Genomic DNA, 17,529 nt, shown 5'->3' on the forward strand with positions numbered 1-17,529 from the left:
TGTCTCGGACTCCTAGCAATGCTAATCTTGAAGCCTTCCATTTGTCGGTCTCTTATCATGGTAATGATATTGGTTACCGAAGTGTTTTGTATGAATAGATGATTAAACTCCTAGAAAACAACATAGGAATCAGTAATAACGCGACATTTTCTTGTGGGCAGGTGGACGAAGTGATCATAAATTAGCCGCACGGCGCCCAGAATTCTAAGACGTTACACCTCCTTTACGAGGTAGCATATGTAAGAAATGTGCCTGGATCTATTCAATTCCTGCAGGTCTGTGGATGTCCAGGCAAAGGACGTCGTCATCCCATTCAGAGCCGCGTCGGTATAGACGTCAGCTTCGCCGCCTGCCTTGTCATTTGCGAGAGTGCGAACGTATTGTTCGCCTGGTTTTGTTTCACCGTGGGGGATAGGGCACCGACGTAGCATTCCGATGAACGCGCGCTCCCACGGAGGGATTGCTAGCGGTGAATCGGGGATGTGGGAGTCGCTATTAGGCGGTTACACATCTGAAGTCCTTTTTCTTGTGGCTAATGGTGCATGTGATATCGAAAGCGTAGTTTCATTTCTTCGATGAGGTTAGTGGGAGGCGGATGGGGAACTGCTTCGTGGATATAGCATCTACCCGGGGGAAGGTTGGGAGGTCGCTCAACGCAGGCAGAACGCGCCGATTCATCCGGTGAAGATCGTTTACACGGGACGATCGTAACTCAAAAACCGGAAAGCTGTAGGTGTAGTGCCAGTGTTCCACGGCACGGGCAATGTTGGGACTGGGCACCCCAGCGCAGTCACAGGTGTAGCGTCGCTGCCTTGCTCCGTCCGCTATCGAAGCGGCGCATAGCGATGAAGTTCTCGAGCCGACGAAAAGATGAAGCAGCATTTATATACAGTATGTACAAGGGTAACAACAGCGTTACATGGCTTGCAGAAAGGCGACAGCACCTCTCCACTCGGTTCCTCCGAAAAGTGCCGCCGAAGAATCCCGCCGATGAATTCCGACGATAAGTGCCTCCGGGCGGGTTTTTATACCCCCGGAAGTCCGATGGGACCCCCAGAAGTTTGAATCGCTCCTACCAGGACTCTCGCTGGCCGAAGTTTGAAATCCGACGAATGGAGGCGAGGGGGTTGCGTCAGCAGAGCCGCCCCGACGGGGAAAAGGAAGGCGCCGCCGTCGCGCCGCCTCAGCGAACCCGACTCCAAGCAAGTAGCAGCCTGTCGGTTGCCGGTCGTTCACCCAATGCATGATTCGACTGAGCCGCCGCGACGCAGAAGGACGAGGCGACTCTGCGGCGGTGCATGATCTAGCCTGTCGGCCGCGGGCGGTTTGGCCTGGTTTGGACGAGGCGTGAACCGGCCCCGCTGTCGGCGCGTCGCCCCGTGAGACGAATTTGGGCCGGGCGCTCTGGCACAACAGCAAGCAGGGGGCAGGCTGCTTGGTGCGCACCGTAATAGTTATTCGATATCCGCGCAACCAGGCGTAAGGTGGAGCGCCAGGTCTCCCTAAGTGAGGCAACCCACTGTTTTGGGCTATTACAACTGCTGACAGGAACGCCCAGCAGCCGAATGGTGCCACTGTGGGATTCGAGTAACGTGTGTCCCACTTGAAGGTGGATAATTCGTTCCTTATTTTTGCCGCGTGTACCATCGACGCTGAGCAGTTCTGTCTTTATTGGCGATAGCTGTAGCTGGAAGTGGGACAGCGTATGGTCGAAGCTCAGGACTGCTGTTTGCAACTCTGTTTCCATTGTTTCATTCGAGTTCTAATCTCGTCTCCTAGGAGGCGTCTGATTCTGGGAGGTGTCTGAGTTGTAAGATGGTGACAGTGTCCAGGCCTGGGCGCTGCGAGAATTTGGCCTCGCCAAGGCTGCGTGGAAGTCGCTCATACAGTATAGCTGATCTATTTCCGCCTGGCTTGGAGAAAGTATAGGTAGTATGCATTGAAAAGTTCAGCTGTCATTTTTTTTTGCTTGGCAACTCTGGTAATGGCGACGGACATGGCCTGAGCGCCACGGACATTGCGCGTCTTGTGGCACTGCGCACGCACGCCGAAGAAAAAATAACACCGGCGTGCGCCGTCCGCTCCGTTTCAATCCCATTCTCAACGGTGGTGTCAACATAGATGTTGTTAATGGCACTCACATTGAAGTCGAGGCATTACTTTGCATTCGGTGAGGTAGAGTTTGGAATGTCAAACCCATATCATGGGCGTAGCACGGACAAGTACCGCCATCCTGTGGAGCCCGACGTAACCACTGACGGCGCTCTCACATGGTTGCCTGCATGCGTGCCTCGCTTGTGAATAAAAGCTATATATTAGGACCTCTGCTGCATTGAGTCCTGAGAGGATCGGATGAGGTCGCTGCTTGAGGAAAAAGCGCGTCGCCGGCATACAGGGCCAGCTGAGCCCCCGATATTTGCTTGCGCAGGGCCACTGCTTGGGCAGCGCTAGGTGTCTTCCATTTGCCTTGCCAGCACCGAAAAAGGTGCCATATTTGCGCCCCAGTGGTGTTTGCATTACGAAGAAAACACCACCTATCCACTGCAAGGCTAGCCGCTTAATTGATTGATTGATTATGAGGTTTAATGCGCCGACGCTACGCATTCGATTGAAGCATGCCGTAGTGGAAAGGTCCGGATTAATTTCGGTCACCCGGGGATCCCTACGTGCGCCGAAATCTCGAATACCTGGGCTCGTGTCTCAGTGGCTATTCCGTTGAAGCGGCTGCGCAGCTTACGCGGTTTTCCACTCTCTCTGTACTCGCGCAATGCATCGAGGCGCTGACGCCATAGGTCTGCGAGGTGAACATCTGGCCACGGGGTGTTCTTAGTAACATTTAAGCGTCGGGTGGCCAGCCGTTTGGCTTTCTTAATAGTTCTTACGATTTTATCCAGGTGGGTAGCCTCAAAGCACCAAAGATTCAAAGCCGGAAATGGTTGTCCATACCCAGCGAGCACAGAGCAATAATCCCCTGCAACGTGGAGTCATGGGGGGACAAAGCTCTGTTACTGGTTCAATGTAACACATCTGTTACCTCAATCACCTATCCTGCGATCTTGTGTAATTAACCCGAAAAGATTTGATAAGAAATATCCTCTGTGCGACCAAGCAGTCTTGTTCTAATGTAACGGAATTTAGAGTCGTGTGTTCCCAGAGCAGGTTGTTTTGACACTGTGGGCTGCCTTCTTTGATCTAGCGGTGTACTGAGACGGCTAGTTTACTGATGAGCTAGACGAGATTATATGGCTTCTATTACTGGCACTATTCCCAGTGCCTGGCGTGATTCTCTTGTCAAACCCACTCTAAAGCCGTGGTAACCACCGAATCAGCTTCCACACTTCAGACCCACTGCCCTCACAAGCAACCGTTTTGCAAACTGGTTGAATGCATGATTATTGCGCGGCTCGATTGACAGCTTTAAAAAATGCTGCCTTCCACTAGCACCAAATCGGTTGCATACAAAGAGCGCTAAAAACACTACACAAAAGCGCAGTACCCCGAGACAGATGCGCTATGCACCATCTAGCCCAACAAGATATTTTACTGACGCAACAACTCGGTTTGCGCCATGGGCTAAGCACGCAGGATATTCTCTCATGCTGTATCACTAGGTCGTCAGTGACCACTCACCAGTACAATGACGGACTGTGGTGGCGGTGGGTGTCCGCAAAGCCTCGACTCCGTCCCACACAGAACTGTAATAGATGCTGGAGTACGTGGTCACATGCTCGTCTTCGTTAAACATTTTCGGTACAGTCGAACGCCCAGAGTAAAAGTGGGAGATTACATCGGACCATCCTGCCCAAACAGGATTGGAGTACCCAAGGGCGCAGTCTTCTCGCCGACCCTCCTCAACCTTGAAATGGCGCGCATTCCGCCTTGAGGATATTCCGTCGTTACATTTTTCCATCTACGCTGTTGGCATCCACATTTGCGCTACAATTATTTCACCGGGTGAACAGAAGTACAGATTACAGCTTGGCCTAGACATTATTAATAGTTATCTCGATAGAATGGGAATGAGTGCGTCTGCTGAAAATACTGAATTTGTGGTAGTTCTCTATGGCTTATTTGCGAAAATATGGGAAGTCCGCAACTATTTCCAGCCCTCCTTGGTTGGTCACCAGATACTATAGTCCTTTTTCTACCTGAACTGACTGAACTGGTGCAAGCAGTGCAGCATATGTTGATTTTTAACAAATTATATCACCGATATCACCCTGAGCTGGTCTGCACGACAATGCACTAAACTGCACCAGTTCAGGTAAAAAATACCCCTGATGAGGAAATATTCCATCAGGGTTCTTGGGACATATATTATTCAACACGGAAAAAACATGTCATGAAATGCTACCACGCACTACAAGTCCTTGCTCCATCTCATCCGTCAAGTTACCAGTATCCACTGGGGTACGAAAGAAAAGGAGACGGGGAAGCTCGTGCGAACTCTGCTTGATTCCCTTTTTTCTAAGCTTAAAAATACCATGTTCGTACCCGCGGGAAACAATTGCAACTCGGGAAGGTTAACCATGAGGCCATACGAATTGTTATCGGGTTGCCAAGATGCACCCCCTAAGTGAGCTTTATCCGCACGGTGGTATACATTTGCTGTCAGCATAACCCGAGAAAGGTCTCTCAGCCGAAAAGAAACGTCTTAGTAGCAGAAAAACCTGGACTTTTCATCTTACATGAGCTTTGATGATTACCTAATATGTCTGTCGGTCTTATCTCCTAACCCCTTGTATGCGCTACTGGGACTGTCCTGGTGGATGGGACGTTTGCTGCCCGAAACATGAAACCACAGCCTCGAAATTCAGAAAGGCCGCGACGCTTTGCCAAGCCGCACAATTGCAGCGTCATGAACAAGTCATCAATGATACTGGTGTTGAGAAGGAACTTGCCCCAGTGCACGTTGGTGCGGTGGCCTCGGTTAACACCATTCATTGCGTGGTAAATGCGGCTCTCCTAGTCGATCTCACATTCGTCGACACAACGCAGTGTGAACTGATTGCTGCCTTTTATGCCGCACAGTGGGTGAGAAGAACTTTTCACCGACTCGGCTCGCGCATGCAACATCTGCAGGGGTGTGAGTGAAGGCACGGCCTCATACCGGGGTGTCCTCGGTGACTTGGTCGCAACTTTAAAAGATTTACACTCTCAACTTAACATACCCACGACAATGTCTTGCGAACCAGCATGTGTGGGCATTGAGGGCAATGTGTGGGCTAACAGCAAGGATGGAGCCGCGGCTAGAAAACCAACCACGCCGAACGCATGGAACATTCCTAAGGGCTGTAATGCGAGCCCGCCCGACGTTACTACCAGGATGGAAAGTGTTCGGCAAAGAAGGCGCCAGATTCTCTTTTGCCTTCGTGATGAAAAGGATGCCCGCACAGAGCAACATGAGCGCCGTCTCCCTCCTGGAAAGTTTACCTCTTGGCACACAGACATTTGCTCGCCGCATTGCAATCAATACTGCCGCCGTCCAGGGGCTGCGCAACAAATTCTATGGAGATGACACGGCCGAAGGGCTCGGTCTGTAGTGTCGTGTGCCTGCTGTTGCATATTCTGCGCCTACGTCACCATTGCGTTGCGCACACGGTTAAGTGTGCATCCTTCTTTCGGTACGTCGCGGCGGCAGCTATCGTCGCTCATCTCCATCGTCCCCCTTCCTCTCTTACCTTCGAACTAGATATAAGCGAGCCTGGCTTTGACAATAAATCGACGTTCTGCTGTCTTGCTGACCGGCGTAAGCTCTGTTCTTCGGCGCGCCTTTGGGCGGCCAGTGGGATGCTATAGTGGCGACGAGGATTGGCGACGCGATAGTCGCGAAAAAGGAACCAGAAGACCGCAGCACGCCGTTGGACGACATGGCCCATCTCAAGCTACCAGACTTCGACGGAAGCAAAGATAAGTGGAAACCGTACCTTATCAAGGTTCAAGCTTACTCCGAAGCGAACGCCGTTGAGAATTCAGCAAAATAGAGAGCATTACTTATGGCGGCATTGAGCCCGCACACGGTACAGGCTTTGGCAGGGAAAGTAGAATGGCGCACGCCAATTTTCTTTAGTTATGAAGAAGCAGTGGCCACGCTAAACTGGTATTATGACCCAAAGAGGAACGGCATTTCCGAAGCTACAAATTTTTTAACCGCTGCCAAGTTTAAGGGGAGGCGATGCATGCTTTTTTAGTGGACATTCGGCGGATAGCTGATAACTGCAACTTCGGATGCGCTCTGGACCGGATCCTACGGGACCGCATTGTTTGCGGCGTATGTTTCAGTGCGTTGCAGAAACAGCTATTGTCAAAAAGGACTTAACGCTGGAAGAAGCAAAGGTTGTAGCAATGGCAGCCGAGGCCGCAGAAACAGATGTCAAAAAGATGTACGGGGAGGACCCACCACTACTAAAAGTAGATGCGTCTGGAAAAATGTACCTACAAGGGGAACGGAAGACTTCGCAAGTCGAAAGCTGTGGCAGATGCGGTAGTGTAAAGCACGATGATGACGGTTGTGGTTGGGCCAGGTCGCGGTGCTATCAGTGTAAACGTAAAGGGCACCTTGCACGAAAGTGCCTACGCCGTGCGCCTCATGCAAACGACTCGAGAGCGGTGCGATCGAACACTTTGACGTCACAAAAGGCTCGTCTAACGAGGAAATGGAAACAGCCCATATATCGACACTAGCGTCTATAAGGAAGAACGTTCTGGAACCCCTAGTTCGCCGAGTATTCACGTGGGGTGGCATTGAATTTCCAAAGGACGTAGACACCGGGTCACCAAATTGCGTCATTTCTCGTGAACTTTGCGAGAGGCACCGCAGGCAGTGGCCAAGTCTAAGACCCTCCAATATCAAGCTTTCTGCTACGTAGACCGCCTACCTGTCCCCTGACCTGGGAGAACTTCAGTTGCGCGTCCGCTACGAAGGGGTGTCCGTGGACTGTTTGCTGACTGCGTTGGACACTGCGGGGCCAAGCCTGTGGGGTCGTGATTTGCTCGAAGTTTACTCGACAACGCAGGAGCTCCAATATTGCAGGTAGCAGCACGGGACGTCCCTCGGGAAGACCACGAAAGCAGCTACTGCATCAACAGCATCTTGAGGACATACCAGGACGTTTTTTCTGCCGACCTGGTCTTTCATCGAGGAACCACCGCCAGTCTGTACCTAAACGAGGGCGTCAATCCAAAATTCTGTAAGGCACGGTCCCTTCCCTACGCTTTGCGCGATAAAGTAACGCAAGTGCTGGACAGGTTGGTTTCAATAGGAGCGTTGTTGCCAGTAAAGCATTCCGATTGGGCAACGTCAATTGTGGTGGTGTTCTACCTTTACGCCATCGCAGTGGCGTTCTACCTCTACCTCTACCTCTACCTCTACCTCTACCTCTACCTCTACCTCTACAGGTGGTGTTCTACCTCTACCTCTACGGTGGTGTGCGGGTGTTCTACCTCTACGCCATCGCATGCAGCGATGGCGTAGAGGTAGAACACCCGCCTCGCGTGCAGAAGGACCGTGGTTCGAATCCCGGTGCCGGACAATTCCCACCGGATTAAAAAAAAAATATCCGCGTATTGATGGAATTGCACAAAGGGGCTTGGGGTGCGGCCTGACCCCGGCGACCATTGCCGGTAATGCACTCCCTCACCAGAGCAGGATTGGCCACCCTGGTGCAGTATCGGCCACAACCTCCCATGAATACGCCAACTAACCCTCGGCCCTCAGTCCCCAGCGGCTGCGAAGCAACTGACCACGGCGGCGGTCAGACCTGTGACGCAGCAGAGGGTGCTAAGAATCACTGGATCCGGACAGGCCGCCAATGGAATCTGAACCTGGCAACGTTTAACGTGCGAACCTTATCTAGCGAAGCAAGTCTCGAGGTGTTGTTCGAGGAATTAGAGGGCATTAAATGGGATGTAATAGGGCTTAGCGAGGTTAGGAGGGCAGGCGAAGCCTTTACGGTGCTGAAAAATGGACACTTCCTATGTTACCGTGGCCTAGAGGACAGAAGAGAACTGGGAGTGGGATTTCTAGTCAATAAAAGCATAGCTGGCAACATAGACGAATACTACAGCATTAACAAAAGGGTAGCAGCTCTTGTAATTAGGCTCTTGTAATTGTAAGTTGGCCTTGCGCCATAAACATCAAACCATCATCATCATCTTGTAATTAGGCTCAAAAAGAGGTACAAGCTCAAGGTGGTGCAGGGCTATGCGCCCACATCCAGCCACGACGACCAAGTAGTGGAACGCTTCTATGAAGATGTGGAATCGGCAATGGCTAAAGTAAAAACGCAGTATACTGTAGTTATGGGGGACTTCAATGCTAAAGTAGGCAAGAATCAGGCTGGAGACAAGGCAGTTGGGAACTATGGTCTGGGCTGTAGAAATAGCAGGGGGGACCTACTAGTTGAGTTTGCAGAACGGAATAACCTACGCATAATGAATACCTTCTTCTGTAAACGGGAGAGTCGGAAGTGGACCTGGAGGAGCCCGAATGGGGAGCACAAAAATGAAATAGACCTCATATTATGCGATAACCCTGGCGTCGTGCAGGATGTGGAAGTGCTCGGAAGAGTAAGGTGTACTGACCACCGTATGGTAAGATCTCGAATTAGGATAGAGTTGAGGAGGGACCGCAACAAGCTAGTACGAAAGAAGCCGATAAATGAGCAAACAGTAAGACGTAAAGTAGAAGAATTCAGGATCGCGCTGCAGAACCGATATTCCGCCCTTAACGAGGAAGCCGAGCTTACGACACAGGAAGCCAGCGACAACCTTACACGTATTCTCACGGAGTGTGCAGTAAAAGTCAGGGGTACTATGGCTAGACAGGATACTGGTAAACTTTCACAGGAGACGAAAGATCTAATCAGGAAACGGCAAACCATGAGACTCTCTACCGCAGCTGACAGAATAGAACTAGCAGAGCTCTCGAAGTTAATCAATAAGCGCAAGACAGCTGACATACGGAAGTATAATATGGAGAGGATCGAATACGCTGTAAAGAACGGAGGTAGCCTGAAAGCAGTAAAGAGACGTCTTGGCGTGGGAAAAAATCAGATGTATGCACTTAAGGATAAGCAAGGCAATGTCATTACAAATAGGGATAAAATAGTCACAGTGGCCGAGGAGTTCTATAGGGATCTGTACAGTAGCCGGGACATGCAGGATAATGCCGAACGAGACAGTAGCTCAGAGGAGATAGACATCCCACCAGTATAACGACCGAAGAAGTAAGGAAGGCTTTGAAAGAAATGAAAGGGGGCAAAGCACCTGGTGAGGATCAGATAACAGTAGACCTCTTGAAGGATGGCGGAGAAATTGTACTTGAAAAACTGGCAAACCTGTATACGCAATGCCTAATGACCGCAATGGTACCGGAATCTTGGAAGAACGCGAACATCATCCTAATCCATAAGAAAGGCGACATGAAGGACTTGAAAAACTACAGGCCGATCAGCTTACTGTCAGTCGTCTACAAGGTATTTACCAAGGTAATCGCTAACCGAATCTCAGCAACCTTAGATTTCAGTCAACCTAGAGAACAAGCAGGGTTCCGTAAAGGTTATTCAACAATGGACCATATTCACACGATCAATCAGGTGATAGAGAAGTGCGCTGAGTATACTCAACCCCTATATATAGCCTTCATAGACTATGAGAAAGCATTTGACTCGGTCGAATCCCTAGCAGTCATTCAGGCATTACGGAACCAGGGGGTAGATGAGCATTATGTAAGAATACTAGAGGATATCTATAATGGGTCTACAGCTACCATCATCCTCCATAAGGAGAGCAGTAAAATACCTATAAGGAAGGGTGTCAGACAAGGAGACACAATCTCTCCAATGTTATTCACAGCATGCTTACAAGAAGTATTCAGAACGTTGGATTGGGAACAGGTGGAAGTAAGGGTTAATGGAGAATACCTCAGTAACCTCAGATTTGCTGATGACGTTGCCTTGCTAAGTAACTCGGGGGACGAATTGCAAAGCATGCTTTCCGCACTGGGCGAACAGAGTAGAACCGTGGGCCTGAAAATTAATATGCAGAAAACTAAAGTAATGATCAATAACCTCGGGACAGCACAGCAGTTTGAGATAGATGGCGAGGCAGTGGAAGTGGTAAGCGAATATATATACTTAGGCCAAGTTGTGACCCCAGATCCCAACCATGAGGCAGAGATAATTAGAAGGATCAGAATGGGGTGGGGTGCATATGGCAGACATTATCAGATAATGAATAGCAGCCTACCATTGTCGTTGAAGAAGAAAGTGTATGACAGCTGCATCTTACCGGTACTCACCTACGGGGCAGAAACTTGGAGGCTCACTAAGAGGGTTCAACTTAAATTGAGAACGACTCAGCGGGCAATGGAGCGGAAAATGATAGGTGTAACATTAAGGGACAAGAAGAGAGCGGAGTGGGTCAGGGAGCAAACTGGTGTTAAAGACATATTAGTAGAAATTAAGAAGAAGAAATGGACTTGGGCAGGGCATGTAATGCGAAGGCAAGATAACCGCTGGTCATTAAGGGTAACAGAGTGGATCCCTAGAGAAGGCAAGCGCTGCAGGGGGCGGCAGAAAGTTAGATGGGCAGATGAGATCAAGAAGTTTGCGGGGATAAATTGGTCACAGTTGGCACAGGACCGAGGTAATTGGAGAATAATGGGAGAGGCCTTTGCCCTGCAGTGGGCGTAGACAGGCTGGTGATGATGATAATGTAAGACGGCACTGTCGGCACTTTCGGGGATTTTGAAGCCACCCTGAGCCTAGCTTGTGCCACTGAGCAATACGTGTTGCCCGTTATTGAGGACATGTTTGCTCGCTTAAGCGATGGTGACTGTGTCAGCACTCTTGACCTACCCGACGCGTACAACCGAGTACCACTCGACGAAGCTGCAAGAAAATTCTGCGTCATTAGCATGCACAAGGCCTTTTTTGCTTTAATAGGCTGCCGTTTGGAATAGCATCCGCCCCAGAAATCTTTCAAAGAAATATGAATGAAGTGCTGGCAGGCCTGCCGGGCGTGCAAGCTTATCTAGACGACGTGCTTGTGTCGGAGATAAGGAATGATAATGGCAGAGTCCTTCAATGCCTTTCTGGTCATAAAACTTCACCATCACGCTATGGGAGAGCTTCGTACGCTGCCGCGCCGCGGCGCTGGTGTTGATCGGAGGGCAGCCTGGGTCGTGGTCAGAGCGCGTTTGGCAGGGAACGGACCACGGAGTAAGATAAAACAGACGCTCGCCGCCTTATCAGCAGTGCGCTTTCGCTTTCCGTGTCGTGTGCCGCTCTAATGGACTTATCATTTTGTGAGTGGCGAAAAAATTCGGTGCGAACGAGCATGCTGCTACTGCGTTCCTGCCTGCCGGTCTGGCTACAGAGCAGCGGCGGCCGCCCGATGCCCTCCGATCTGCGGTGGCGCCACTCGCTGTAGCCTTTGTCCCCGTACGAAACGTGGCCGGGAGTTTAATGACCAGAGAAGCATGAAGGGCTCTGATAATACCGAGCTAATAAGAAACGTCCTGCAGCGCTTCCGCGTCTGGGGAATAAAGCTCAGATTTGATTGTGCGAATTGTGCAGACCGTCTGTGACGTATCTTGGACACTGGGTTGGCCGAGATGGTCTTCACCCGACAGTAAAGAACGTCGGCGCTATTGTTGAGGCACCAAGTCCACGCAATATTAGCGAACTGCGCTCGTTTCTTGGAATGCTGACGTTTTACGCGAAGTTTCTGCCTAGCATGTGAACTCCGCGTTTCCCTTTATATCAGCTGCTGGAAAAGAATGCGCGCTGGAACTGGAAGGAGCAGCAGGAAGCTGCTTTTACAGCTGCGAAGAAAAGGCTTAAAGATGCCCCAAGTTCTCGCGCCTTTCGATCTACACAAAGAGTTGAAGTTGGAATGTGACCCATCTCCCCACGGTGTCGGAGCAGCTCTGTTCCACACAGTAGGCAATGTTTATAAACCCATTGGACTCCGTTCCAGAACATTGACACAAGCTGAGCGGAACTATAAACTAGCACGAGTGGCAGTGGCGCTCATTTTGGACGTAGCAAAATTTCGTGACTGCCTTCTAGGGCGAGAGTTCACGCTGGTGACCGACCACCAGCCGCTTCAGGTCCGGCTGAGACCGGACCGCGAGACACCAACAATGGCCGCCGCCCGAATGCAACGGTGGGCACTGTGCCTCGGGGCCTAGCAATACGAGCTTTAGTGCATTCCAGGGAGGAAGATGTTCAACTCCGACGCGCTGAGTCGTCTACCCCGCGAGTTCCGGAATGTGTAACAGATGATCCGGCCGAATACGTTCTGTGCCTAGACAGACTGGACGAAGGGGGAGTGACCCACACGTGAGCTGAAGGTTTTGAGTGCCACCGACCCTGTCCTTTCCGAGGTTAAACGTTATACACTGACCGGGTGGCTTAAAACAAAAAAAATTGGGCCCATCTCCCCGCGAGGGGGACTCAAGTAAATGCGTCGTATAGGGGGTGGGTGTATTGTGTTAACGTTTAGTGTTTGGGGAGTTGGTGGCAGTGAATGCGTTGTATCAGCAGCTTCTTGACGTAGTTTGAATGAGTCAAGGATATAAGGCGCGTTCGTAGCCTCCCATTCTGTGTCGGCTTCGTGGCGCAGTGGGTAGAGCACCATGTACATTGCATTCCGCCCGCAGGGTCGTGTGATCGAAACCAGGCGCCGGATAGTATTTTTTTTATATAGTGTAGGGGGAGGGATGCGGACTACGACTACGGACGTCAACGCGGTTGACATCGTGAGTTACTGAAATGCTCTGCATTTAAAATAGCAGATCTCCACTGCGTGGATGATGGCGAGGGTGTGAGGTACGGGGACTCGAAATGACATCCAAGTTGCGCCCCGACCGTCATTCGATTTGAGCCGTGAGTTGCACCTTGATTATTCCCTAAATTTAACTTCAACTCAAGGCTCAAATAAAAGTTCGCTCGCATATAGCTTGATGGTGGTGTGCGCACGGATGGACGCGGACGGACATTGGGAGGTCCTATAAGGTATTCCGCACCGTTATAGACGAGGGAGTAATCCGTTCGATACTCGGGTGCTAACTCACCGTCGTAGCTCAATGGGTAAGACTACTGACACTAACTCTGTCTGCTCTACCACACACAGGCTGGAATCCTGCCGGTGCCTGTGATATTTTGCGATTGTTAATGCTATGCGCACGGACGCGGACGGACATTGTGTGGTTCTAGGTACTCCGCACGTAAAAAAAAATATAAATGAGGTGCTTCGAAAAATGAAAGGAGGGAAGTTGGAGGACAACCTAGTGCGACTCTTGTTCAACTACCGGAGAAGTCCACAAAAATGGGAAGTCGCCAGCCGAGATGCTTCTCGGTTACCAAATCGCGGCTGGACTCGTGTTTTCCTTCTACTCTTGCAGAGAAGTCGCAGGGTCAAGACGACTGGACCTTACTAACTGAGACCAGTGTTTACGTGCGGAACTATGGTAGCGGTGACAAGTGGATACCGGGACGGGTCAAGACTGCATCTGGGTACAGAATGGCTACCGCGGAAAGTTCGGGAGAACTGGCCCAGCAACACGCCGATCAAGTGCGCTTGCAACGCGACGGTCCAGTGGAGCAGCAGAAGCAGCCTGAAGGGGTGATCGAACAACGACTTGTATCCAGCCCGCCAACGCTAGCAGACGAGGGTGATCCGGCAACCAACACGCCTCGGTGCGAAAACTCTCCGGAACGGGTCCCCGGCGTCGCCTCTACATCTCAACCTACGACCAGATCAGCCCCCGCGGACCACACTACAAGAAGCCCCCAAGAAGTCCTGAGGAGTTCTACGAGAACACGCCGACCGGTGCAGCGTTTCCAATTTCAAGGACAAAGAATTGTTGCATATTCTGCGCCGACGACACCATTGCGTAGCGCGCGCGGTTAAGCGCGCATCTTTCGTTAAGTCGCGGCCACGGAGCAATAATAAGATAGGAGGGGAAACGAAGCTTTCTAGCGCGACCAATGTCGCAAGTGCTCGTCAGATCGCATCTGCCGCGTGTGAAGAAACAGCGAGGCCACCGCGATCGGCTTTGCACTGCGCAGTCACTGAATGAATTGCGGCCGCTATCTCACTTCATCCATCAGGTGCCGCTGCCCTCTCCTTCGCAGTCGTAGCTACGAAGCTTAGCAGTCCGCCTTGGTTTTCATTGTGACATTTTTCTGGTCGCTCGCCCGCGCTTGCGGCATGGGCAGTTTCGCCTCCCGCTCCGTGGTCGCGGCAGCACATATCGCCGCTCCTCTCCGTCGTCCCCCTTATGCTCTTACGTTTGAACTAGATATAAGCGAGCCTGGCTTTGACCATAAATCGGCGCTCTGCTCTCTTGCTGACCGGCGTGAGCTCTGTTCTTCGGTGCGCCTTTGGGCGGCCAGTGGATCGCACGTTCTACAGGCTCCCCGAACACACATCCGTCCGGCGACGTACAGTGCTCACGGATTGAAACGCGAAACTGCGAGCGCGTGGCCTGCGGTACATGTAGCGCTGCCCATGGATGCCCGTGGAAGCTAGGGGTTGCATTGTGGTATACCGCGAAGATGAGAGCGTGTTGACCGTAGGCTTACTGCTTCCGGTTGCCAATGAGCGGGACTGTGGTTCTTCCCTGCAGCGACAGCGGGGCGCTGCGAGCCTGGAGCACTGGAACGCGTTTGTGCGCCAACTGCAGTAGTCCGGCTGTGCGCGCAGCTGATTTCGCGCGACATCGTGTGCGCGCGCTCTTGTTACGCGTGCCCTTCCAAGTCGGCACAGTAATGTTCATGTAATGCACAGTCACGCTCATCTGAGTAAAAGAAACTTAATCAGTGTCAGTGCTTCAGTGCTGGGCATACGTGTCGGGTCCAACGTTTCTTCTTTTTTTTTCTTTCTCTTTTTTGCCCATTTTACCTTTCCCACGTGCAGAATAGCTAACTAGGCTCTAGCCGGATTAACTTCCCTGCCTTCCTTCTACATTCTTCCTTCCTTCTGTACGAAGGAACAGAAAACTTTACTCCATGGTGTAAACTAAAAAAAAGGAAAGACGCCTTTGCAGGCACATTCGCATGTGGTTCGGTGCATCAGTACTACGTAGGCTACTACGTGCAGAAATTCAGGGAATTCTCTACTAATGAGTAGAATTCTGATGACGCTTGTCTTAAGTGTTTTCATCAGAGCCAATTTTTTTTTGTTTTTTCTAAATCCTGTCCGACCAATCATCTCCGTATACGCTATTATAAAGATTACAGGGGGAACTTTCCCCAAAATATGCATTTTTGAGGAAATGCACGACGTCGTACGGGTTGCCATTTTCCGTAATTTTTTTAGATATTTTTAGTTTTTACTTTTTCGAAACTTCGTTCGACCAATGGTCCCCATTTGCGGTATTATAACGATTATTTTGAATATTTTACGAAATCTGCTTTATTGCTGAAATTAAGGGCGTTATATACGGTTCACCATTCTCGCTAATTTTTTTAAACTTGCCTGATTTTCGTAGTTTTCAAAGTTTCGTTTCAACAATTATATGCATTTTTATTATTATAACGGCTACAGGTGAACTTCCGCGAAATCTGCATTGTTGCGGAAATGCAAAGCGTTATACGGTTTGACATTTTTCGTATTTTTTATATTTTCTTATTTTGTAATTTCTCATACTTTTTTTCCACCAATTATCTCCAGTTATGCTTTATAACGATTACACTTTGAACTATCGCACAATCTGCAATATTGTGGCAATTCAGGGCGTTACACGCTTTACCTTTATTATACTTTGCTTATCTTTGTGTTATTATTTCGTTTTTCATTATTTCGTCCGACCAGTCATCTCCATTTCCGCAAGTACAACGATTACAGGTGGAACTTCCGCGATAGCTTTATTTTTGGGGAAACACAGGGGGTTACATGGTCCTGACTGTGGGGGCACTCGGCAGCAAGGAATGCTACGCATCTAAAACTCTGGTATTCTTGAGAACGCTGCAATGGTGGGGCATCATGAGTGCGAATGTACCCTTTGCGACGCCTAACCGCGAATGTTCACGAGGTTTTTAAAAACCCCTGGTGCTCCACTCACATCAGCAAGCTTGCGGGAGAGTCGGACGCTGTTACTACTAAAAACAAAGACTAATTATTTGGCGCGAACACAAATACATAGGCTCCGAATTGAGGCAGTATACATCGTCGGTGTTGCACTCGGGTGCCCTATCCGTATATGCCTTTATAACAGTGAAGTTTCAGGTGATCCGTAGGCATACCCTTATGAAAAGAGTGCTCGTAAGCCTTTCGTTTAGCAAAGTTCGTGGATGGAGTTCTCTGTTGATGTGGAATTCACCCAAAACCTCGTAAGTCGGAGTAAGTTCAGCTTCTCGGTGCCGAATCACTATCTATGCTGCTGAGGCGATGCATTCACAGAAGCGTAAGGCCCACCGACATTGCGGGTGAAGTTTCACATCCACGCATTTTTCCTTTTCTTTTTTAAAAGCGATAGTCTTTCTTGGGCTACTTGAACCCAGAAATTTTGGCCTGTCGGTCTGTATGTCTGTGACTAGATTCAGCCACTCGGCCAAAGTAAATCAGATATTGCGCAATAGTCTTATATACTCACAGCCAAATGTAAACGTATAAGCCCGGTTTATATGTTCAAACTTGTCAACTTTGTTGAACAAGACATTACGCATAAATAATACAGGAAATTAGTACACAAGGGATATTTACAGTGATTCTTTATTAAAAACACATGGATGCTTGGTTTTTTCTTAGCAAATAATATTCTACATCTACTGCAGAAAACCGCCGCCTGCTGTTGCCCGCGCCACCTCCTGGTGGCATATGAGAAATCACGCGGCAACAGAAACGAAAGGTTCCGCTAGCTAGGCTCCACGTGCTGCTTGGAACGCACGTGGAGCATGGCTATGGTCCCTAGGGACCCTAGCATGGCCATGCGGTTCTAGAAACCATGAAGTTGGGCGCCTCGATTCACACGCGTCTCTGGCGTACTGCAGCACTGGCATCGAGGAACCCATCCTGTAGCAGTGGTTGGCGCTAAATTCAAATCGCCTTGAGCAAACCTCTAGTGTGTTTACCTCGGGACGAGCGCGACGGTACAGGAACAGCACGAAAGGTGAGTGGCAAAGCAAAGGGGGGGCATTTCTTGCAAATGTCTGCAATGATTATAGACTTTTGACGACATTTTGCAACCAAAGGAGCAGATACGCGGTCAATTTTTAAGGCGAAGCTCCTCTTGCTCGGGCCCTGTCCCGGCCGTACACGGCACATTAATGATTATTGTGGCAGGATCCCCTAGGGATTGGCCAACCAAAGTTAGGCCGAAGAGGTCAAAACGCTCAACGCGTTCGTTGCTACCCAACAAGAAGGAGAGGAAGAAGAAGAGGTTGTCGTTTGTCGCCTGCGAGCTCAAGATTCTGGCTCGGGCCCTGTCCCGTCCCTCGTGGCTGCCGCACACGGCGGATTGATGATGATTGTGGCAGGATCCCCCTAGGCATTGGCCAACCAAAGATTGGCCGAAGA

General features: G+C 50.2%; 1 protein-coding gene and 1 pseudogene across 1 annotated transcript in view; both read left to right on the plus strand.

Annotated features, from left to right (window-relative positions):
• Positions 1-17,529, plus strand: part of LOC144162765 (uncharacterized) — a 152,102-nt gene that overhangs the window by 95,438 nt on the left and 39,135 nt on the right. The window lies entirely within an intron of this gene.
• On the plus strand, positions 12,888-14,282 carry LOC144161991 (uncharacterized; annotated as a pseudogene).

This window comes from Haemaphysalis longicornis, unplaced genomic scaffold, assembly GCF_048455015.1.
Source record: "Haemaphysalis longicornis isolate Haplotype H1 unplaced genomic scaffold, Haemaphysalis longicornis Haplotype H1 scaffold_12, whole genome shotgun sequence".
Taxonomy (NCBI): domain Eukaryota; kingdom Metazoa; phylum Arthropoda; class Arachnida; order Ixodida; family Ixodidae; genus Haemaphysalis; species Haemaphysalis longicornis.